Source organism: Polypterus senegalus, chromosome 2, assembly GCF_016835505.1.
Source record: "Polypterus senegalus isolate Bchr_013 chromosome 2, ASM1683550v1, whole genome shotgun sequence".
NCBI classification, from domain to species: domain Eukaryota; kingdom Metazoa; phylum Chordata; class Cladistia; order Polypteriformes; family Polypteridae; genus Polypterus; species Polypterus senegalus.
Genome location: NC_053155.1, coordinates 80120813 through 80146722, shown reverse-complemented (window position 1 = coordinate 80146722; position 25910 = coordinate 80120813). Strand labels below are relative to the sequence as shown.

General features: G+C 40.0%; 1 protein-coding gene across 4 annotated transcripts in view; it reads left to right on the top strand.

The window, feature by feature from the left end:
• zbtb20 (zinc finger and BTB domain containing 20) overlaps positions 1-25910 on the top strand; it is a 299188-nt gene that overhangs the window by 91944 nt on the left and 181334 nt on the right. For all 4 annotated transcript variants that reach the window (XM_039744085.1, XM_039744084.1, XM_039744081.1 and 1 more), the window contains exon 2: positions 770-843. The gene's annotated coding sequence lies outside the window, so the exon portion shown is untranslated. The remainder of the gene's footprint in view (positions 1-769; positions 844-25910) is intronic.

The window sequence follows — 25910 nt, the reverse complement described above, 5'->3', positions numbered from 1 at the left end:
CGCAGCTGTGAATGTCCTCCGAACTCTTGTCCTCAAATAACTCGCAGCCTTCTTTCCTGTTTCCTTTCTTGCTGAAGCCCAGCTGGCTTGACATCCATGGCTGCCTGTATCTCCAGCGCCCGCCTCCCTCTTGATGGCGGTGGGGGGTTGGCTAGGTGAAGCATATCAGTGTATTGTTCATTAAATAAAAGAGAAACCTGGCTGGGATAGTTTTGTTTTGGGGGTTTGGAATTCCCAAAGAAGAGGCTCAAGGCAAGTGGGCACAATTTTTTTTACTCTTGTGTAAAGCTTCTGCTGGGTGAGAGTCGCTGACTCTGTATTCCTCAACTTCAAAGGTCCGGGGCAGAGTGGGGGCAAAACTCTTCATACTGTATATAGCGTGGTTTGAATCTTGTTTACTGAGATGCATCTATGGAGGGCCAGAATTGTTTTTGTATGTAGAGGTTTATTGTGGTACACATTAACTACACTGAGAGATACACAATTGTGAATATAATGTTACATGGCAGAGTGATCATAATTCCTGATGAAGAGTAATAGGGAAAATAATTGCAAGATCTCAAAATGTTGCTCATATTTTTAAATGAAAAACAAAATGTGTAAAATCCCAAAATGTAGCTTCATAGTTTAAAAAATGCCTTGATGCCTTCATTATTTTACCACCACTTATGCTGCGTTTCTGCCTAGTAACGGTGACACATTTCCACAGTTGTTGTTTTTTAAAACTACAATGATTTTTTTTTTCTTTTTCTTCTTCTTTTACTTGTAGATAATCCAAACAGAGATGGAACTTCTTTCCCACTTTCTGGAAGACTGAGTTTTGTTCCACACACTTTCAGAAGGGTATGTAACCATTTGAAACTATCCAGCCATCAACTCAATTTCTAGCCCACTCATTCAGTTAAGTATTATGGCGGAGCTGGTGCCAATCCTGGCAGCCCTGGGTGCACAGCATGGGCAGGGCAAAAGTCCTGCACTGGGAACATAAATAATTAAACATCATGCCCACATTCACACTGATTGGGACAATACTGAGAAAAATAAAAGCTTCACTCCAAAATCACAATATCATTCCACCTGATTGGAGAAGGTGCCACACTTTTCAGGTATATCCTTCACACCTTTCAAATCAAACTTACACCAGTTATTTCATCAACATGGAGAACTGTTAGATCTGGTCTTCTCTCAAGTTAGACTCGTGGCTCTCTTAGTCCAGTCCACCGATATTCATGATTTGGAGCTCAGAAATATTGTAACGTACGCTGAGATTATTACTGAATAGGTGCTGTTGCACATCATGTGACACACCCCTGTGGGGGCATCATCCCTCAATGAGACAGTTGTATTGCACTGAAGGGATGAGAGTATGCATTGCAATGCAAGTGTTCCTTTTTTTATATTTCAAAATATCCCAGGTTTCATTTTTGATGGACCTGTAAACAGATATTTCAAGGGGCCAGTCTTTCATATGTAAAGAGGCCTCTTGTTTAGACAGATGGAGGGGGCATTCCTTCTTTCCAGGTTCATCCTGGTTTCTTTTATAGTGAGGTATGAGATGTGGGGTTCACATTCTGTATGCAGTTGTATGCTCAGGGGTCTCTCTGTACAGAATTGTTGGAAGGTCATCAATCCTCATACATAATAGCTGTTATTTTGATTGCTGTGAATTACTCTAACATTATCCATCCATTTATTTTCAAACCAGTTCATCCAGTTTAGGAAGCATAATGCAGGTGCCAGTTCTAGCAAGGCAGGTAACAATGAAGGAACCAGTCATGCATGGGGTGGTAGACCTTTGCAGGACACACTTACTCACGCTAGACTGCCATTTACAGTAATTAGGCCTGCACATCTTTGGTGATGATGGAGGAAAACTCATACAAATACGAGGAGAATGCGCAAACTCTATACAAGCACTGCCCAAGTTTGGAGTTTAGGCAGGTAGTGTGGTTAGTGGGTAAGGCTTTGGACCTCAAACCCTGAGGTTGTGCGTTCAAATCCTGCTACTGAGACTATGTGACCATAAGCAGGTCACTTGACCTGCCTTTGCTCCAATTGAAAAAAACCAAAAGAATATAACCAGTTTTATCTTAAATGTTGTAAGTTGCCTTGGATAAAGGAGTCAGCTAAATAAGTATGCATATATGTAGGATTTGAAACCAGAACTCTGCTACCACAGTGTGTCTGTAATTTTTTTTTTTTTCTTTATATTCTTGTGTATTATTTTATTATGGTGCTTTCTACAAGAGACAATCAAGTGCAGATTACTTGTTGTAGATATGGCACAGTGGGTAGCGCTGTTGCCTGGGCCCTGCTTTTGTACTGGTTACCCATTCTCCTTTAGTCTGAGGATATTCCATTTCCTCCTGTGTCCCGTAGACTTGGAGGTGGAGATGGAGATGGTTGGTGACTATAAATTGGCCCTTTATGAGTAAGCGTGGGTGCCTCAATAGTATGTCCAGTAATAGACTCCGATTCCTTCCATGGTTGGTTCCTGCCATTTCTATGATGCTGCAAGGACATCCAGTACCTCTTGCGCCCTGGGTTTGGATTAAATGGGCTAGAAGGAAGAATTAATCATATTGGGAGGCATATTAGCAGAGAATCATTTCTTAGATAGATAGACAGCAAAAAGGGTGATTCAGACATTCTTGGTTATAAGGTGTGTGTGGTAGCTTGGTTCATGATAACAGGTCCAAGACAGCAGTTATGAATATCTCATTAGAAAGCTGCTCAGAGCAAAACCTCCAGATCTGGTACTTGGCCTGCTAGTTCTGTACTATGTAGTATTCTTTGACAGAAATACAGTCAACATGTTACCTAAGACATTCAGAAGATATGCCAGGCAATCCACTTCTACCCATCCATTGCATGCCATGATCACATGATCCATGACCCCCTTGCCAGGCTAACAAGTATTCACATGTTCAAGCTAGATTTGGACAGGCTTCATGTTATCATCTGCTCTGAATCGATTATTAATTAAAACAAATAATTGCAGAGAAGAGTGGATGGAAGGAATAGTCTGCATCGTCTCCATCCTTTGTCCCCTGTGGCCTTCACAGGTGGTCTGGCTCTCAAAGGTGTGAAAATATAATTGCTGCCGGATCAGCACTGATCGGCAGGAGCTGCGAGTGTGAACGCATCCAACTGCAGTCTGCTGGCTCAGAGTCGGCATTGGCAGCCAAGCAAGAGGGAGCATCACCACTGTCACAGGCTGCCTGGCTCTGCTGCAACCTGCCATCTTCTTCTTTACTAAAGCATCTCGTATTTTTGGGCTATCAGTAAAATGGTCTGCCTGTTTTGGACTGGCACTGTATTTTGTTCATTTTGGAGTCGAATCTGTGCTTTGGCTGTTGTTTCCCCATCGCATACTGTAATCTTGTGCCAAGTCATCTCACCTTCTAATGAGATCTGTAGCTTAGTGGGTAAATGTTGAAAGACAGCAGCACAGAAACTGAATGTTGCCTCCTACATATGCCTTGCATGTGCGCCTGTAAATAATGGATTCAAGTCTACTCAATTGTTGCCTCAGTGTGTGCGCCAGGCAGACCTTTTCACCTCTGTGTGTCCTCATGGTGTGGCTTTGTGGCCGTGTGGCTAAGTTGTAAGACATCAGAAAGGTTGTAACCACTGTGTCCCTAGACAACATCTCACAAGAAAACATAAATGATACGATCCCAGCTTGCATGTCTGACAGATTCTTCTTACAATAACAGTGGGGTTCACAGACCACAGTGTCATTAAGAGTCCATCCTTGGCCAGCGTTGCTACAGATTATGGAATTTTGTGAATATAGTCACGCGCTTGCCTATGAAGCCCAGAGTCTCTTTGGAGAAACAATCCAGGGACAGGCACTCAATCATTGTGGGAAATTTAGAGATTACTTCAAATCTAGCACACACGTATATGTTAAATACGGGGCTGAAAACGGGGGTACCTGGGTGAAAAGCAACAGTCAGTATCCTCACCAGGATTTAAACTCAACTTTTGAAGCAGCCACTCTGCCAGTCTTGGTAAATACAGGTCTTGTTGGGGGCAGAAAAGGGTGTCTCTTTTATCCTGTGTGCGTTTTGGATTTTTGTTTTTATTTAATGCTTATTATTTTTGTCACTTTTCTGTGTTGTCCAAATCACATCTGTTTTTATTTACGAGTTACTGATTGGTGTTTTTATGTCGTGCGTCTATTGATGTTAAAGGAGTCCTTGTACAGCTGATGTCGAGGAGCACTTTCATCCTTCAATAAAGAGATGACCCCCACAAACAGTATGGACAACTTGTCGTTAACGTCCAAATCAGTCTTCCTTCCCAGTGATGATGGTGGTCATTTTGTAAACTACTACTTCTGGTGTCAGTACATTCTGAGTGAAGTTAAGCTGCATCCCCTGTGTTCTCCTCCGTACAGCCTAAAGTCAGGAATATCCCTCTGGTCACTTGACACTGCTCAGAAAAACCTGCCAGGCATCTGTCGCCACGTTTAGGAGGTGATGAAACCGGATTTTATTTAAAGTGCATGCCTTCACCAAAGCTGGGGAAAGGAAAAAGGTGTCAGAGGAACTGAAAAGTAGTCCACCAGCTACAGTACCACCAGAGAGAAATCAATCAAGACCATTACAAAAAGGAAAGAAGGAACAATAGAAAAATGAAAGCTGCCAGTGAGAAGTCTGGCTCGGCAGTCCACCCGTCACCTCAGGTGCTCACCCCACAAGGTTAGCTAGGGAGCTCTAATTAATTGCTGCGTGTATCAGCTTTTACGGCTGTTCACCTTGAGGTTAGAAAGTAATTGAGAAAAGTTTGTTTTCTAATGTGCATAGTCTTTAGCTGAATATTAATTAACCTTTTTAGTAACCTGAGAAACAACACTTTAAGTTCTCATTAATTATTTTGTGTTGTGTGGCTGGGCAAGGACTTTTCTCACAGAATGCTTAACTTTGAAGTGTCGTGAGACGGATCAGTGGGGGACCTTGATGTCTCAATATGTATGATTCTGTGCAAGCGGGTGTGCAGTTAGTTAAGGGCTTTTCTCTGTGTGTGTATGTGCAGGAGTGTGAGCATCTGTGCAGCATGCAGGTCAAGAAGGAATCATCTCACTTGTGTGTTCATAAGGCATGAACATCGGGTGAGTTCATGGACCAATACAGGCTCACCTTGTACTGTCCAGGCAATGTCAGCATTGTGAACATTGGGCAAGGCAGGGAAAAGGAATCACTAGATATAGAGAGCAACATCCGGACACCCCTCCCAAATAGACCATCCCTCTGTTGGTGGAGAGCATGAGCCATATTTCCAAGTTCTGATCGTCCGAACATAATATGGACAAGAACTGGGCGTTCAATCCAGTGTTGTTCACCTGACTTTTGAAAAATGAATCTGGTTAAGATGGTGTGGCAGCCCAAGAGAAGAAACCTGTAGTCATTTTTCTACCATCCATCAATCCTTTAGTTATTCCCCAGGGTTGTCTGTTTTTTTTTTTTCTTATTTAATATACTACAACTATTTCCATTCTTCAGTGGTTTTCTGTGAGGTTTGTGCAGCCAGTTTCCGTCTGTTGGGCCCTTTGTCGTTGAACATTTTCTGCCCATGGGGTGACTGGGCAGCAGAGTGCAATTGTGTTGTTTTTTTTTTTTTTTAAATAGGTTTGGTTTCATAACCTTTCTCATGCACACACATGAAGATATCGAGATCTTTACATGTACGATTGTGTCTGTGTGTGTCCGCACGTGTCTGTTTTTGTAAAAGGCATGGCTGAGTAGAGCCCAGTAAACCGTAAGTAACGCACTTGCTTTTAAAGAAGGATGACAATGGTGAGATCTCTATGACTGACACCGTTTGTCTTTTGCAGTTTTTAATCAGATCGAGATAACTGTGTGTCATCCAGCTTGTTCAGTCAAACTATCAAGTCAGAAAAAACAGTTTTGCTTTTTCAGCCCATTTATTGGTAGCAGCCATTAGAGTGAAAATGCTGAAGTGAAATTACTAAAAGTGAGGCTGACCTGTTGGACTTGTATCCACTATCCCAGCATTTGGAATTCTAAAGCGATGGATACAATTCTTCTATTTGAAAGCCGATCCGCTCACAGCTTCTGCTTGGAGGTGAAGCACCCACCGCCAGTTCCTGTTCCAGTACCTACGATTAAATGCTTGACTGTGTTTTACACTTGTGACTTAGATGCTGTAGCCCATAGGTAACACCATTTTCATTCTTTTCAAACCACACGGCTGCCACTCCTGCTATGGGGATAGGATATATTCAACCATCTCTGTGGGGAGCAAGAAAGAAACACAAAGATGTAGGGTGTGTGTGTTCACTCATTCATTAGGCAGTGATTAGCATTCAGCTTAGCTCTAAGGGAAGAAAGGCACCCCCATTCGTGCAAAAGCATCAGCTTTACCTTATCTGCTGGGATTAAGTGCAGTGGCTTCATTTTGCATGTGTCACCTGTATATTGTGGGGGGCTTGGTGATGACAGTCATCGTACCATATTTCTTTTCTCTGTTGTTTAAGGCCTATTTGTATGAGATTTTTGCACCACTATCTTAGCAAACATGCATTCATCCACTGTCTATTAACCCATTTTTACAGTTGCATGGTAGTAGGAAGCTGTAGCATTCACTAACATTACTGAGCACAAGGTAGAAACCAACCATGGACATGGTGCCAATCCATCACGGGGCACACGCATGTACACATCTGTAACAACAACAACATTTATTTATATAGCACATTTTCATACAAACAGTAGCGCGAAGTGCTTTACATAATGAAGAATAGAAAAATAAGACACAATAAGAAAACAAAATAAATCAACATTAATTAACATAGAATAAGTAAGGTCCAATGGCCAGGGGGGACACAAAAAAAAAAAAAACTTCAGATGGCTGGAGAAAAAAATAAAATCTGTAGGGATTCCAGACCATGAGACCGCCCAGTCCCCTCTGTACTCCCTCACATCAGGCCAGGCCAGTTTAGAGTCACCAGTTAACCTAATCTGTATAGCTGTGGGATGTGAAAGAAAAACCTGGATATTCAGAGAGCATGTGCCAACATGCAATGCTGCAACAGTGCCAACTGTGCCACAAACCTGCATACAGTGTGGGGTTCATGAGCAGCTTCTTCATTTTATCCAGTCTGAATTCCCCTGCTGTTCAGCATGTTCATCTTGAACCTTATGTTGAAATCCATCACCTTAAAGTTGCTCACCAGCCTTAGCCTTGCAGCTCAACTTCATCCCAATGCAGCTTCCCGTACCCACTTCACATGCAACAGCAGCAGGTTAAGCTATTTAGGAAATAAAGGGGCTACTGTCTCAGTGCTAAAGTCACTAAGGTCATGTCTGCTAGCCATAACTGAAAGGGGAGAGGCCTGCTCAGCATTTTTACGCACGACCCTGTAGATTCACAAACTCCGACACCACACCATTGCTGAAGCACTTGGCTTTCAAAATGCTTTGTGTTCCACTTTTTGTCTACCAAGCAAGATTTAATTTCTTTGAATGTTCCTCTTACTTATTTCTACAGTAAATATTTGACGCAGACACTGAACACAAATGCAATTAACATACGGAATTAGCTGCATTGCCCACAAGCTACCTGCTCATTTTAAACTGAATTCTGTAAACGGGGAGAACCATATCCCTCAATGGAATTAAAATGACAAACTAAACGCACATCATAACATTCCCAAATCAGCTTAATCTAATAAAGGGTATTGGGGAGCCAGAGCCTAAGTATGGGAGAACCTACACAGATGCGATGAACGCCATCTCCTTGAACTGTAAAGCTGTAGAACTGAGCATTGTGTGCCCCAGAACAAAAAGAGTTCTTTACCGGCATCTAAAGGTTGTACTGCAGTTCAATGCGGATTCCACACCCTGAAAATAGAAATCATTTCTTATTAAATAAAGAATGTGATAAAACAGGTATATGCTTCTGATTTATTCATTTCATAAGCACAATAAACAGCAGCTCTCATCTGGCTCCAGGACCAGGGTCCTCGTGTTACATCCACTCCAAATGTTAAGCAGGCATGGAATTTTTTTAAATGGATTTTGAACTGCACCCTGCTTACTCCTTTTATGAGTCTCAAGCTTTTGGATGTGAGCCCCACGAGTGATGACCCTATTCAGACGCTGGGTTCAAAATGTGGATTTAAACCTAGGCCAGGAACTGTGCCATAAAAAGAGGGCACCTTAGTGCGCTTTACAGCTAGTGGGGATGGTAATGAGATAATAAATTGGACAGTAGGGGTTAATATGGGTTAGGCAGTGAAGTTAGAGAGTGTGTTTTCATCAGGGGTGAGAAGTTTCAAAGGTCAAAGGCCAGTTTTGTACTGCCGTGCTTTTCCAGTTTTGCCTGTTTGTGGCAGTTAATTTCTCCTCTTCTGAAAGTTAATAATCAAACCCAAGCTTTCCGGTTTCCTCATGGCAGCCATCCAAGAGGGTCATAACTGACCGCAGGCTGTTGCAGACACACAAATCTTTTATTTTGTTCTGTGTAATCTCTTCATTTTACCATAACATTCTAAAAAGAATGTAGTTTTAGCTCTGAAGTTTCTCAGCGATCTTGGATTGGGCTGGCCACGCAGCACAGATTCCATCTTATTGCCAACTCCATCGCAGCTCATTCCTTATGGAAACAGAAAGCATTTGCTGGGATGTGCTTTTTTTGTTCTGCTGCTATGCCACCGGATGTATCAGTTTAGTGATGATTTCAACAGGTGCCCAATATGATTCTGGACATCCACTGCAAAATGTTGAGCAGGCAAATACATTTTGAAAGAGTGGATTTTGATAAAGCGCCCTGCTTACTCTGCCCAGGATGCCGTATACTCTGCACTGAATTTCGAGATCCTGAACGGGAGGCAAGTCAGGTTGCGTTGCACAGGTGCTGCTAAATGAGGTTTGACGGATAGACGATTCAATTCAGCGTGAGTTTGGGCTCAGAGTGCTGTTACGAGTATAATACAAATTACAGATTTCACAAATTGTAGTGCAACCTTTACACCTTGAAGAGCCCGGCCTCTTTGGCTTTTAAGTCTGGCGGAGAATCCAAGTTCTGGGCAGGACGCCTGTGCCACTTCTGCATTTAAGTGGTTATGCAAGGCAGTCTAATGAGTGACTCCAGCTTTGGCACTCGGGGATGAGCTACTCTGCTAAACTCGACTGCACACTCAGGAACTCACTGAGCCTTATTCATTTACGAAAGATTTTTTAAAAAAAAAAAGGGATGGTGCTCCTGGAAATTTTTTTGTAGGCTGGCTAAGCAAGTTGGACTGTACTCACCGCTAAAGTTTGCCTCTTTAGGAAATGAATTGCCCCACTTTGGATTGCTGGGCAGTTTGTGTTTTGCCTCCATGAGACATTTAACCAATATGCTGTATTTTGTACTTCCCATTATTGTCTTCTGACATGTTTAATATGAAAAACACAGCCATCCTAGGAATTCAGAGTTCTCCATCTGCAAAACTAGTACCACTCTGTTCTGTTACAGAAGATGGAGCTAATCTGTGTTCTATTTTATGAAACAGCTTTCATTTTAATTGGAAAAAAAGTTAGAGATGATGTGTAGCCAGAATCCCACAGTCACCAGTGTCATTTAAACCTGCACCCTTGTGATAAGCACTTTGCAATCGCAATGAAAAGAAACTTGTAGGAAACATAATAGGTGACTTTGTGCCTCCCCACCTCACCATGTGATGTCACTATCAGATCTCTCATTCAAACCAATTTGCATTATTTTCAGTCTACTTTAAATACACATTTTCCTATTAATCAGATTACTAGTCTGCTTACTTTTCCAAGATAAAAATAAAACTACATTTGAGTAAAAGCCAATGTTATATACACCAATAAATCCATTTTTGACCCATGTATCCAAGTTGGGGTCAGGGTGCCAGTCCAGTGCATGGCACACAGACGCAGGTCCTCACTCACACTGTGCAGAGTTTAAAGTTACCAGTTTACTTAGTACTCACAGCTTTAAGACTTGAGTAGAAAATGCATGCAGACACCGGAGAATAAGTGAGCTTGCTGGGCTCTAAAAACAAGGCTCTGGAGCAAAAGTAGCAGTACCACCCAATATAAAGAAGCGTGGCATACTGAATGTGTCTAATATAGTGGCTACATGCATCAGCAGAATAGTTGCCCCTCAGCCATTGTATTTATTTTCACACATGCACATAACTGTTTGTTAACAGTAGGCATTGAAAAGCTGTACATAGGTATACCTCAGAAAGGAAGAAACATAATGGGACGAGGGTCTACCTCTCCACTGGGGTGGCTTTGGGTTTGAACCCTGCTGAAATACATTGAATCATAATTAGTGTGATTAGTAATCTCTAATGTACTCTCCGACTCCCCCAGTTAATTTCTGAGTTGTGGTTGCCAGAGCTACTCCGCAGAATTGGACATAAAGCAAATAAAGAGCCATCCTAAACAGAGTTACAGTCCACCACAATTCCATTCGTTTTTGTATACCTGTAGTTCTCTATCCATGGAGTGCAGACTCGCCCACAGTAACAAGTTTACGGCTTAAACAAAAACCAAATGGCAGACTTTACAAATTACTTCAGGTAAATCCCATAGCATACTGGTGCATGTGCCCACCCTAACACTTGCAAAGCCAATTTAGAGTGGTAGATTCTCCTTATACACTTCTTTATCTGGAGGAGAAAATTTTGGGCCAGGATTACCTTCATATCAAAATAACTCAACATTCCTAGCCCCACTAAATCCAATTCAAGGTTCAGTACTGGAACCAATACTGGACAGGGCATCATCCCAATGTAGAGTCTAATTTAGAATAGCTATAGTTCATGGAATAGGCTTGTAGGTGCACAGAATATTACTGTTACAGAAAAACTGTGTACAGCCCAGGCTGCCTTAGAAAGGCAAACAGCATTGATTAAAGACCTCTGCTGTCCCGAAGGGTGGCTTTCTACTGGACTGTCATGACACCAGTACAATCAGGGACAGATTTTTACCTCAAGTGTAAGGCTGTACTGGTGATTGCAGGAGTGTTGTGTGTGTGTGTGTGTATATGTATATTATATATATATATATATATATATATATATATATATATATATAATAGAGAGCGAGAGAGCATCTTACAGTATCACAGTGCACCCAACGCTGAAGTTTAAAGCAGCAAGGTCATAAAGTGCCATAAAAAGAAATTGCAAAACATGTGGCAAGTCAATATTGGGGAAGAGCCTACAACGGGGAAGTGTGAACTGGACTTTAACAGGAATGGATTCACAGGCTACATCATCAGGAATAAAAAAAAAAAAATGTAAGCAGGGTGGGAGTGAAATGCTTACATTTTTTGCAACTGCTTTCCCAAAGACCTTCGTTATCCCTTCCATAGGTAAAAGTACCGCTAGTCAAAAACGGGATGAGCGATTCATGCGAAATGTCAGGCATATTTTCACTATTACACGCGAAAAGTACAAATAAAAAGGTTTAAAACGAGCAATAAAACACAGAAGCAGTAAAGTTTGAATTGAACGGAAACGCGACACTGTATTCATTGATGTGCTGAACTGAAGCGTCAAAGTGCAAGCACAACGCAAATAATGCGAGCCTAGTCCATGCATAGATCAAGTGATACCATCTGTGATAATGTTCATTCATGTATTTAAACCCACCTTGTGAAGCCCCCAGTAAATTCAAGTAAAAGGTTTTCTTCCTCTGTCTCCTCCTCGTCATCTTTCGCTTCATCGTGGGAAAGGCGAATGCCGGCTTGCACTGCGATGTTGTGCAGTATTGAACACGCAATAATGGCTACACAAGTGCCGTTGGGTGAAATCCCGAAGCCTCTCCGAAGAGTTGTGCAAATCCGAATAAGCAGCGCGTGTTCCACAACCCTCAACATCATCTGCTGTGCGCGCCAAGACACCTCCCGTTAGCCACAGTACAGAGATGGAGCACTGAAGTTAGCAAGTATGGACTACGACCGCTAATCGCCCTACACGCTACCCACCAGCAAGCGCACCACGACCGAATTATGGAATTCAAATGAAAACAAGTCCATCCATCCAACATAGTCATAATGGCTGCTCGTGCGACGCAAATCACCTTCGGCAGGGTTCGAACTTTTGTCGCCCAGTGGGGAGGCAACGTGATCTTACCGAGAAGATAAACGGCACAGGCCGCGAAGTGCACATCAGTAGTGCGCCATTCAATGGTGCAAAGTGAGCTATGGCACAGTACACATGCTCCTGGACGTAAAGTGAATTATATGGTGCCGTGGGCAAAACTGAAGTCCAGATGAAATAAAGAAGCCAGTTCTGAATAACTGGAAAGTCGTTAATTTACAGACAGATTTGCGTATTTCCTGAAGTTAATTAGCGAAAAATCTAGTGATGATCACGCAGTGTTTCCCGATATCATTAAAGTGGGGTAATTGAAACATTAAACTTAAATGCCAATGAAAAACAGAAAAGACGGGCGTCTGGCACAACCTGAACACTAACCAATATTCATACCTGGAGTTCTGTCCAGCGTGTTGGAGTCACGTGACCATGTAGTGCTTTGGAATAACGAAACACAATTTAAAGGGTCAGTTGTAGTGCACAAGTACGATACTATCCAGAAACGAGCGCCTGCGCAAGGGGCTGTAGCAGTGAATAGCAGAAGGAGTTAAGGATCTCGTGTATTTAACTCGTCTGCCGCTAGTCCTGTTTTGTATTCGGGGGTTTTGCTGTCTGCGCAGTCAAATGTGCTTCTGATTGCTCGTTAACAGCGGCGCGCCGGCAATATTCACACATTTAAAGCAGCAGCGTGCACGAAGGAAGAAGTTATTTTTTTTTAATCGCATGAAACTAAATTGCAAACGCTAACATGTTGATCAATACACGCTAAGAATTTCACTGTGCTCTGTTTAAGCGAGAGCAATGCCTCTGTCCACATATAAATTACATCCTTATCACACATTCTTGGAAATGCTTCATATCAATATGACATTCGTCGCGAGACGGACAGCAGGGTTATTGCCAATATTATTCACTACAGGGTGCATTTTAAAAGGCCTTGAAATGCTTATATCAGTACCGTTCGTTGTAAAACATCACGCTAGAAGAAAAAAAAAAAACTGTACTTTTTGCGATTTACGTTGAGTAGCATTAAACTTAGATCCATCCATCCATTATCCAACCCGCTATATCCGAACTACAGGGTCACGGGGGTCTGCAGGAGCCAATCCCAGCCAACACAGGGCGCAAGGCAGGAAACAACCCCCAGGCAGGGCGCCAGCCCACCGCAACCTTAGATCCTCTTCCAAAATGTATTATCTCCATTAAACGAGGCGCCATCATCAGGAAAGCCTAATGCTACTCGACTGTGTTTACCTTTTGTAAGTCGCTTTGGATAAAAGCATCTACCAAGCAAATAAACATAAATCCCAAATGCGGATTGTAAAGAAACAAAAAGGATTCAAAAAATGAACTAAGAATTTAGATAGCTGGTTATAAGTTATTAGAATCGCCCCCTTTTGTTCTGCTCTTCCCCCCGAGTTTGTACATAATACAAACAAGCTGTGAAATAACCAGGAGCCAAGTCCTTGATAATGTGGATACAGAACCTGTCAGCAATTATGCGCACAGCTAATTCTAAAAACGTTAACAACCTACCCAGGCGCAGCCAAAAGATGTACCTCGTCAAATGTTGGACAGCATAGCCGCCCGAAGTAGACACTGAGCCTAACCAGCGCACAATGTGGACGACGTAGTCTCGCACTTTGAGGGTCCGCGGAAAAGGACTAGCACGCTTTTCATTTAACCTCTCTTAATTAGTGACCAGTTTTTGCCGTTAATTAACTCCTATTTTCTCTTCATTTTAACTGGGTCCTCCGAGTTGCTTCAGGTTTTCCTCAAATGGCACCCATTCGTGAATGGGAGGTTAGTGAGCCAACAGATAACCAGCTAAGTCGGGGCCTCAAACTCTAACCATTTTTTTTTTTTTTTTTTAATTAGTAACCGATTTATCATGTTAATTAAAACCGTTATTTAATTCCACAGCTTGTTGGTGCTCTCATTCTGCCACAGCAGACATTTCCAAAAATGGTGATTTTCTTAGATTTCTAAGAGCACAGCAAAAATGTTTTGTGGACCTGAGCAGATCAACTTTACCAAGACCTGCACCTTTCTATATTTTCAGATGTTGTAATAATAATAAATTATATAGCACCTTTCCCATGCTCAAGTCGCTTAAAACAAAATACAATAATATCAAACACAGGATATACAAAAGCATTAAACAGAATAAACCAGAGTATAATACTATGTTCAATATTAAAAGATATGCTTGAACAAATCAGATTTTATGATACAACACACACATAAATTATCCTGAGCATCTGGACAGAGAGGTAAACTGAAAGAAGGAGCAGAGAGTTAGGTTAGGGCTTTGAAGAGATACTGCAGGTCTACCACTAAAAGGAAGACAAATGCACTGGTACACTGACTCCCTTATAAAAAAAAAAAAAAAAATCTTATTTCATTGTATGCCACCCTTAAATTACTGTTTCATCCATGATAAAAGCCTTCCTGAACAGAAGTGTTTAAAAGTTGTTTTTTAAAAGAATGAATGGAGTCAGGAGATGCAAGTCATTTTCAGAGGTCATTCCAAAGTCTGGGTGCTATACAGCTAAAGGCCCTGTCACCCACAGAGTGCAGGTTAGTATGGGGCACAACAAGATTGCCAGTGTCACAGGACCTGGACACAGGTTAGCCGTTCATGTGTTGGGCATGGTGGGTCTCATTTTTGCTTATAGCAGCCAAACAATAAAGAAACATTGAGGGGGCATATATCTTAAATAGTAACTGAGATAAACCAGTTAATTAGAAGCAAAAACTGATCACAAATTGAGAAAACGGTTAGAAAGAAAGAAAAATCTGCAGCCACTGCGGCTCTCCAGGAGCAGAGCAACTGCCATATTCCAAGAAACCAGCGCAATCTTCAATGTCTACTTTAGTAAAGCACTTCTGAGGAAGAAATAACAAAATATAAGGAGATCCCCGTTTCTTCACCACGCAGCAGAACATGACAAGTGTTACAATGTTGTCTACATCCCATATTCTCTTCTATGTCAGTGCTTTCCAGATTCTGTCCCGTATGGATCTTCTGTGACTTCAGGTTTTTGTTCCAACCAGTTTCACAAACAGCGACTTTTAAGACTTAAAATTGATCACTATGTTTAACTACCTGACATCGTCTGCTATTGGTGTATTCAGAAAAGAACAGTGTAGAATATTGCTTTTATAAGAAATTTAGAAATATTTGCTTTTTTTCCCCACAATTGTAATCTCTTAACCCCCATGTTATTGTCATATTAATTAGCCTTTTATGTGTGGTCTGCTCCGTTGTGTCCTTAAAATGATTATTAATGACGAGCGGAGTAGACAATCCCGACACTGCGGCTATCCAAGTGTCACAGCCAACACTGTGCTTGTTAGTCAATGACGGGCTCAGGGACCGGAACACTTGGAAAGGCGCATTGCTCACGATTAACACGATGAAAAATTTCTTAACCAAGTTAATATCTAACCTTAAACAATCTACGCTTGTATAACTGCTTGCATTACATCATAGCAAAATTGATCAAACGCAGTTTTGTAACTTCTGAATTGACCCCAAAACATAAACGGAGAAACTAGCCGTTTGTTCAATGAATGCCGGAATTCAATTAAAACCGAAGGCTGATTGAGACTAATACCTGCACCCAGGACTGAACTGGAAATCCACGGTTTCATATGACACGCTATACTGGAGTCTAAAACCGGGATGGACGCTGATTCTGCGTGTTAATGTTTTATGGATTCACAGCCTTGCACGGTGCCGATTTATATAAATGCATATATAGGTTTTCTTTTTAACAGTCTGCATTGACCGCACGGCTCTTCATTTTTTGTAACATTCACCGCCATTCTAAATCGGTTAGACCTGCTCAGGAGATTATTGAAGTTCATGCGCATCTTTGCCTTCCTTCGCCGGCTGTAGTTCCTTGTAGTCTACGTCTTGTCTTAGTCCGCAGCTCAAGTCCACTCTATAGGAGCACTTGACTCGACTGCTAGTCTTAGTACCGTAAATATCCGTCAAAACAGGATAGTCTCGTGCAGAATGCGCACTCCTGCAGCTGACCCGAAGAATCTGCCAAGCTGATTCATGGAAAGTGTTGACGACGGATATTTTGGGGAGGTTATTAGTGGAGGAAAACAACCCGCAAAAATGGTTAACATTCCACAGAAATGAATCCAGTAATTTAAACACAGTTTACTGCGGTTAATAAAACATAACCAAATTAGTTACTAACCGCAGGGGGTTAAATTAGCATAACGCAACTATTTTGATTGATAACTGTTAAGCGGTTCTAACCCAAATTACTGATTGTTAACTGGGCAAAAACTGAAACGAGTTGGTTGCATGTTCTTACGTTATGCGATCATTTCCTTTCAAATAAACTCAAACATAAATCTTGGTTATTATAAATGTTATTTCCACATACTAATTACGTTTGTAAAATGATGATTTTATAATTAAGTGCCCAATCACATCATTATTATACGAGTGCCCCACAATCACCAGGTGCTATAATTGTTAGGTGACGCAGTTGCCCGTTGTCAGTCAGCGAGGAAATTCGTGCTCCTGTGATGTGCAGCAGACTTGCCAGATTATCGAAGACAATCTAATGAAAAGTCTCCTTCACAAATTTTTTGGCATTTTAAAAAAGCCCTGTTTAGTAGGTCTTGATCATTCTCCGATAGTGATCTCCAATGCTTTTGTAAAATCTTTACAAAAGGGGCGGGCTCTTAATGCAAATTAGTTGCATTTATGACAATATGCCATTTTTTCCAAGACAGATAACTGAATAACTGTACACGAACACTTTGGAAATGATCCCAAAAAAAAAAAAACACAGCACTCCACTTAAGCCCCTTTTTCAACGCTGAAAACAAAGTTCCCAAATTTGGGGGAACCTGTCCACTTGGCAATACTGCTGTGTAACATTCTAATTAAGTTAGTTTTATATTAGAAACGAATAAATAAAGCCAACAAACATGCTTATTTTTTTAGTTTAATCAATTTAAAGTACTGTAATAGCAATAGCAACTTATCCCAAGAGTAATATAGTAAAGCTTAAAGTATTTTTATTTTGAGTAAAGTCAATTTAGGGTAATTAGGTGATGGCAGTACAGCCTAGAAACTATTTTTGGGAATGTTTTTGGTATTTAAACTAATGCAATCCTTGCATATTTTATCCAGATTGATTATATAACTTAATGTGATATTCAAAACATTTACAGTAAGTCAGTTGTAGTAAAAATTGATAACTTAAAACATTCACACTTTGAGTAAAGTCGAGTTAAATTAGCCGTGTGATAGGAACGAACCCCAAGATTCATTTAAAGTGTTACAAGCGTTGCAGCTCCGACATAGTGGATCTGCGTCACCCACAATATCTCCACAATTAAAAGAAATGAGTGCAGGCTTGTAAGAAACCGAATGCTTTGTTTCCTTTGCAAATCCCACCATGCCTTCATTCAGTTTTAGGCATGTTGAATTGTCAGGGCCTGCTGTCGACACGGAGTGACAAATTGTCGAGTGTTGAAGATTCACAGCTCCCGCGACAAGAGCCTCGATCAACCGCCTCTGTGGAACTGGCACGCTGTTTACGGTGTCTGCCGTTTATCTGGTTAGGCTACCGAGGCCTCTTCACAGCCCAAGCACGGATTGGACTGACAATTCTAAAGTGTATTCTTGTCAAATTTACTTTCTTGATGCGATGTACAAGTTTCCAATGCAAGATGTTTTTCGACAGAATCAGACAGACCGCAACTTTGAAAGGAATCAGCAAGTTCAAAGAATCATTGTTTTTTTTTCTGTTGCCAATTCCTGACAGTTGAGGAATATCCAAGATGGCCAGTAAATGCGTACATTTCTTAGTCAGCTGTAATCTCTCATCCATTATTGAAACCGTATAATCCGATTCATTGTCACGAGCTGGGTCTCCGGCTGGCACAGGTCTGCCAATCTAAACGTTTATTTAGCAGACCACTCTCAGTTGTGCTTACTTTAAACCTGTTGATCATATGTAAACCTTAAAGGTATGACGTTTCTCCTAATATCAAGCGTGCAGCATACCAAATAACAGTTTATCAGCACAGTTGTGCATATTTGTATGAGGAAAAAACATTTTTAAATGATTTTTTTCAAATATAACCTGTGGTAAGCTCGTGAGAGAACACAGAATCGGGCATTATCACGTTTTGAACAGAATAATCTCAGTAAAAAAATGCAGATGACGAAAACTATTTCTCCTGCCGCGAGGAAATGAATACCACATGTACCTATTAAATAATTTTTTTCTGGATGAACTAAAATCCGGTATTAAAGTAGGACCGTACGTCGATGGCTGCAGTGTTGAGACTACATGTTCCATGGGTCTTTGCGTTCCGTTAATTTGCATGTAAGTTGACCAATCAGAATAGACACGCGCCAGACAGGGATTTTTTTCTCTCCAAAGAGAAACCAAGTTTGACTGTCGTGGTGCTGTTTCCACTCGCGTTTTTCGCAGTTTAATCTTTTTAGTCAGTTGACGTACATATTTAAAAGCAGTAGCGGAGAATTCTGGTCGAATAAAGATGTATATTTAGGTGTTAATAAACTGGTTTTGTATCTGCAGGGCGTGGGGACGGGAAACACAACTATTGGAGGGCGATATGTCTATTTGTATAATTTATTTTTCTATACAAAAAATATGTGAGCGGACCGAAACGTTACTTATAAAAACTTCTTCAAACAATAAATAAAACTACTTCTTAAAGAAGACAGTCTGGGCTACAGCACGAGGCGACGGGGCTGAAGCGCGAATTGCACATCACGAAACAGGTTGTACGTTTAACTGTAAATGTATCATGAAGTAGTAAGTGCCGTGCGATAAGTAGGATTTTGTATTAAAAGATTCTTTTGTATTCTGATTTATTTCATGCGTGAGAAGTGGTAATTTAAATTCGAAATTAAAATCTTAAAGACTTTAATTGTACCCAGTCTCTTAATGTAGAAGTGTTCTGCATTTTCTTAAATGCCACGCGAGATTAGACAAAGCCATATGTATGCAAGGATGTCAAGATATTAGCAAACACTTGCATACATTAGTAAATTGATTGCAGTTAAACTAGACTAGTAATGATGTGAGCCACTTATACACCTGTTTTGCAGCCCTGATTTATGAATCAAATCGAATTGTCATGTGTGTCTGTAACTAATTGTTTGAATTTCTGACTTTAAGTAAAGCAGTTATGAGCTATGAACAAAAAATGCAGATCTGATAGGTCTAAACTGGGCTCGGAACTTTAATGATACGTAGCAAATTCTAGTGAGGGAAAAAAACGTTAAGTATGTGGAGGGAGTCGTTTTAACGGCAACAGTGTATGAATAAAATGAAAACAAATCAAGTGAGCCCCGCAACATCCACATATTATGTAAAAAATGTAACAGAAAATGGAATTCGTGTGTTATGGAGCTGTTTGGGTTGTTTGTAATTCAGTTTTAGGAAGGTAGTGCCTAATGTGCGAAGGTAGTTAAAGCTTGCATGTTATATGGACATACCTGACATAGTTTGATAAGGTGCTGCTAGGTACATTCCTGGTGTGTGAGATATTTGAAGAGACCAAATGAGCTGAAAATGTCTAGCCTGTCCACGCAGAGGAGTACTTTTACATGGGCCATGCGTGATCCTAGAATGGGTTAGTATTTTCAGGATTCTGTTCCAGACATTTTCTTCACATGGTGCCAGTGCTTGTCACTGCTCCCTGAGATAGAAATTGTTAACAGTGTGCCTTTTCCCTAACTGAAGTTTCAAAAATGATTTTTCCTCTCATTTTTTTTCATTGAAGTCTACTCAATTTCTAAGTTTTTCCTAGCTCATTTTAATTTATTTGCTTTTTAAGAATTTTAATTTCTTGAGTGTTTAGTTAATAATTTACAGAAACCTAACACTTATGTCTGCAGTGGGGCGTCACCTTGCCCTGGTTTGTTCCTGCCTTGCGCCCTGTGTTGGCTGGGATTGGCTCCAGCAGACCCCGTGACCCTGTGTTAGGATATAGCAGGTTGGAAAATGACTGACTGACTAACACTTATGTAGTAACCAAATATCTAATTTGGTACCCTGTACAGGAAAAAAAGAGGGAGACAAAATTGTGGGATTCCATTATTAGCAAATCACTGTGGATGGCAAAAAAGTTCTTCATTTGCCCTGAAAAATAAACTATACACTGGTAGGAATATCTTGTGTAGTTGAAAGATAACAGGAACAAGGAGCATAGTATCTAATTAAATGATATGTTTAGCAAATCACAAAAAAGTTTATATCTATCCACCCATTTTTGTAGCATGTGTATCCAGTTCCAGGTCATAGTTTTCAATTAAAAATTGATAGAAATGAAATGTGCAGTCACTGAGGCTTTCCTGGAATGGTGGCACATCTGTGATATAAGGATTTAAATTGGAAGCCACTGCAAAGCCAGGCTGGTAGATCCGTGGCCCTCTGCATGAGCAGCCTAATCACGAGGGGCCTCATGTATAAACAGTGCGTACGCACAAAAATGTTGCGTGTACGTAAAGCCACGTACATTTCCACAGTAGTTCCAACCCTGGCGTACGCAAGTTCTGTGCCCGGTTTTGCAGACTTGCGGCACCCAGCGTCAAAGCAGTGCTACTGTTCCTGTGTGGTTACCCATTCTTTTTTAGATGCACATCCCTGATGTGGTTTTATAAATGCACTGAAATTAACCACATATTGTTTAGTAATTTAATGCATCTGATTGTAATTAACCTGTAACAATATAATGGTCCACAGAATGGTCAATCTATTCTAAATACAATAGCTGCTTTAGCATTGTTACTCTCACTGCACCTTCTTCTTCTTCTTCTTTCAGCTGCTCCTGTTAGGGGTTGCCACAGTGGATTATCTTTTTCCATATTACTCTCACTGCACCACTCGGTGTACAGTATTTATATCACTGTATCTGAGTGTGAATCACAGCTGTACAGCAGCTGATCAGAAAGAGAATTATCGGTATACAACATCAAGCACACGCTGCCTTAGCCATGCTGTCTATTGAACTGCTCTCATACGGCAAACGCTTTAGAGCCTTTCCTGTACAGACCTCGCGGTTCAGAAACAGTTTTATCCCAAGAACTCTAAACGCACAAAATCAGTCCATCAAGTGCTCATTGTAGAACTGTTTGTACTTATAAGTACAATCTTCTCACTGTAAACGTGCGATACAGTTATAATATTGCACAACCTGAGCCACTTTATAAAGTGCATATTTACATATGATGACAATATCATTTTTAAGATGAAATGCAGCAAAATATGTTTATTATATTATACAGATAAAACTTTAACTTCATTTAAATAATCTATATTGTTAATAAATAAACATGTGAGGACACAGTGCTGCAGCGCTAGCAAGCCGCTGGCACTCCGTTCACAGATTGCTCCTGCCTCGCTCTGTATTCTTGCTGGGACTAGAACGACACTGGAAGGATAGATGGATGGAATAATTAATCATGTACTACGAAGATATTTCAATGTTCCTTAAAAGTTTTGAAGAATCAGCGTTCTAAGCTTACAGATGGCTTAACGTCTATTACAGAGCTGATTGTGTGGCGATTGGGTATTTGGAGAAAGAAAATTAAGGACAGGAATTGGAGGTTAGTACATTTGAAAGAGACAGTACTGCTACAATAAATTATTTCATTGAAGGTCGCGCATGGTGCAGTAAGCATCTTGCATGAGGCATGAACAATCACTACGCCACCGTGTTCCCATGTTTAATAACATGCTTTAACTCCTATCATCATGAAAATGATATCAAGTATACATCTCAGTATTTTAATTATTCAGAGAGCTGTCATATCATGAATTTAATGGATTCTGTGTCCTGTCGGAGGAAGAGAGCCGGTTTAAGAAGCACATAGTGATTCACACACATAGAGCACATAGAAGATCAAATACAAAACAAAGCATTTAACGTGCTACTTTAGTTATGATGGGATTTGAGAAACTAGTAAATTAAAAGATTTCAAGATGAAGTTTATGATGTTCTACTTCAATGACAAAATAAACTACGTGATTAAAGTGGAAATTTCAAAATTAAAGTTGACATTTCGTGTTTTTTCCCACTGTGTGCTTTTTTTTTCTCTGTACCCTAATAAGCTTTCATATGACACTCAGACGGTGGGCTACGACTCACATTTTCATGGCGACTTTGATATCTGATAACTTTTTTTTTCGGGTACTGTGCGATTTTGTGAACTTGTGTTTTCCAGTTTCTCCGACACGCTATGTCACTCGATCAACTTCCTTTTGTTGATTATACCACTGTTTAAACCAACAAATAGTACGAGATGAAGTGGGGTGGGGCAGCAGGCACGTGTGTTACTTTTCACGCTGACCAGAATTTATGTAGTTGAAGAACGTGGAAGTTGGCGTTCGCACTGATTTATGCATCTGGATTTTTTTGTGAGTAAGCACATTTCCGCTTTTGTCCGTACGCCATGTTAGAGTGTGAATTTTACACACGGCTTTATGCATGAGGCCCCAGGTCTGAAAAGCTAAGCATAATCTGACACATTTACTATCCCAGAGTAATCATAGGGCCAGCAGTGTACAGTGATTTGTCCATGTAAATCTTTGCACAATTGCATAGGCAAAGTCAATTATCACTATATATATTGGAAAATTTTATTTGTGTCTTATTTTTTTCTGCTTTTCATGACGTATCTATTTAATACTGTTCCACCCTATACAGTGAATTCAGAAAGTATTTAGACCCTTTCATTTTCTGCACACTTGTGTTGTAAATTTAATTTCAAATGGATATCTTGCCATTTTTGCACATTAGTCTACACTCAATAACCCTTTATAACAAAGTAAAAACACAAGATTTGAAAATTGATTAAAAATCAAAAACTGAAATCTCTCATTCATGAAACTATTCAGACTTAATCTAGTAAACTGTAGAAGCCCCTTTTGGCAGCAGTTACAGATTCAAGTCTTCTTAGTTAAGTCTCTACAAGCTTTGCAAACATGGAGTCTGCCATTTCATGTACTTTGGGGCAGATTTTCTTCAAGAACATTTTTGGATTTGGCTGCTTTCTTTCTTCTGTCAATTCTGACCAGTTTGCTCAGAGGGTTCATCATAAGGAGTGTATTTAACAGGTCATGAGTAGTACCTGATCTTTGTTAAGACATAGTGCTTGGAGTCCTACTCAAAGGCTTTCATCTTTGTCTCATTAGAACAGAGAATCATTTTCCTAATTCTGGTGGCCAATGCTAGGAAGAGTCCTGGTGGTTCCAAACTTCTTCCATTTCACAAGTATCTAAGCTTTAGAAATGTGTTTATCCTCTTTCCCTGATCCATTCCTCATCACAGTTTGATTGTGGAGGTCTACAGTGAGTTCCTTCAACTCCATGGCTTGATTTATGTCCTGATATGCAGTGTGAATTGTGGGACCCTCTATAAACAGGTATGTGCCTTTCTCAAGGATGTCCAATCAGTTCAATTTACCACAAGTGGACTCCAATCAAGTTCAAGACACGTCACAAGGAGAATTAAAGCAAACAAGATACACCTGACCGTAGTGTGAAGTGCCACAACAAAGGGGTTTGAATATTTATATGAATGAGTTTTTGATTTTTAATCACTTTGCAAACTGAGAACATGGTTTCACTTTGTCATTGTGGTTTTTTGAGTGTAGATTGATGGAAAGAAATGACAAATTTATCCATTTAAAATTAATTACACAACATTGTAAAGTGTGCGGAACGTGAATGGGTCTGAATGCCATAGATTATAGTGTTCAGACACTTAACCTTTACATTTTTTTGCCTTCCACAGAAAATTAAAACAGCCAGAAATCATTCCAATCCCAGTCCTTATCTGATCAAAGTATTTCTCACAAGTGAAGCGTCAGATGAACTGCAGATGACTTTGAACTTAAGTGTCGTGTTTCAAATGATAAATTAGAAATTGGCTATTTTGGAATAAATGCCTTGTTCATGAAAATATTTTTTATTGCATATATTGTTTAATTTTTATTTTGTTTATCATGAATATTATCTAGTGGCTTACACCAGAAACTTTGGCCATTGTAATGAACATTGACTGTGCTGTGCATTGCTTTATTTCAGTGCATTTGACATAACAGTTATCTTCAATTTAAAGTGATTTTTTTATTGAGTGCATCTTAGGTTTTATTAGTAAAATAATGTTGTGAAAATGTCCAAGCAGAAGAGATTGGCTAAACTTGACACTCACTATTGGCCTACCTGGATGCCAGGAACCTTTTCTTTACAGTGTCGCTTCTTACATTTACTGTGTATGGTGCCTGTTCTTACATCTCAGCAGCTTGTTGCTTGTAGTTTGATCATTAGGCTCATGCAGTATTCCATCAAAAGCATTTTGAGTGTGAATTGAGTTAATATCATGATCAGATTTTGTTTTTACTTCCTTATAATGTGACATTGAGGCCACTCTCAAGGCCGTGACTGACAATTCTCATACCCTTTGTTCACTGTTGTGTTTAGTGTTTTTTGATGTATTGTTTAATGTGCCGTTTTTGTATGTGTTGCATATAATGTGCTTGTGCTGCTCTTTTTATTTATTACTGCTTCATCCTCTATTTAATCAATGCTGTTTTTTTTCCTTTAACTGATATGACAAGCTTGAGTAGCAAATTCTATTATACAGTATTTGTTTCATACAGTAGAATTAACCCTAAACTAACAATGAAGCTGAAATTGCCGGCATATTATTGTAATATGTTTACTCTGAGACTAAACTTGCAAAATCTGTTAATATACCTGTACTGAATAGCGGTTTTTCTATTTTGTCTTTTATAATCACCTCCATTAATTTACATACAATATAAATTAAGGTAGCTGGCCTGTAATTACTGAGGTCAGCAGTCTCCTTTTTATGATATCGTATAATGTTGGCTAACTTCCAGGCTTCAGGAAATTCCCCAGTTGGTTCTGACCTCCAAATAATAGATGTCGAAGGTTTATATATAATAACTAGCTTCTTTCAGGAGTATTGAATATCTATCCAAGCTATTTATTTGTTTTTAGCCTTCTAGATTTGTTTGTGCATTGCTCTATGTAATCTCCTTATGATTTCAAATAACTTGAATATAAATGGACATGTCATTGTTAATGAATCTATAGAAAATGCTGTTCTCTTATTATATTTTACTTTCCCCCCAGCTTCTTTTCATATCTTGCATCAAGAATAGTACAGTTACCTTTTATGGCAGATATTTTCATTTTATTGTTTGGTTGCTGCCATTAAAAGCACACAATAAATGTCAGGGGTTCTAGTAATTGCAGTAGGAATGAATTTTGTACACAATTTATGAGAAGATATAGCAAGTATATTCTCAATTTGTTGAACCTCATAAGGGCAGCTCAAATGATTCTATCCAAAGATTATATTTTACTATGGTGCGATGATTGTCACATGTAATTGCTGTGAAATACTAGTAGAATTTAGAGGTTGAATCATTCAAATGTTTTCACACCTTTACAAAAATGAGACCCAAGTTAGTTACATTTGAGAACCACTCCACACTTGAGCCATGCATTTTAAAGAAGAGTAAGTGTCTAGACATCTAGTGGTGTGACCTTTGTATACTTGACTAGATGTTAGGGAACAAAGCAGTGAATTCTATGTGGTTTTTAGGGACTATGATGAGGGCTAGCTTGCAGTAATGGTACGCTTATTTTTCCTTTGCCAAAAGCTTTGTTTACTGGTCGTGAATGAGTTAACCGTCATGTAAGCAATTTCAATGTCCCCGTGTGGATTTCGACTGCCCTATGTAGCTCACAGCTGGCTGCTGTAG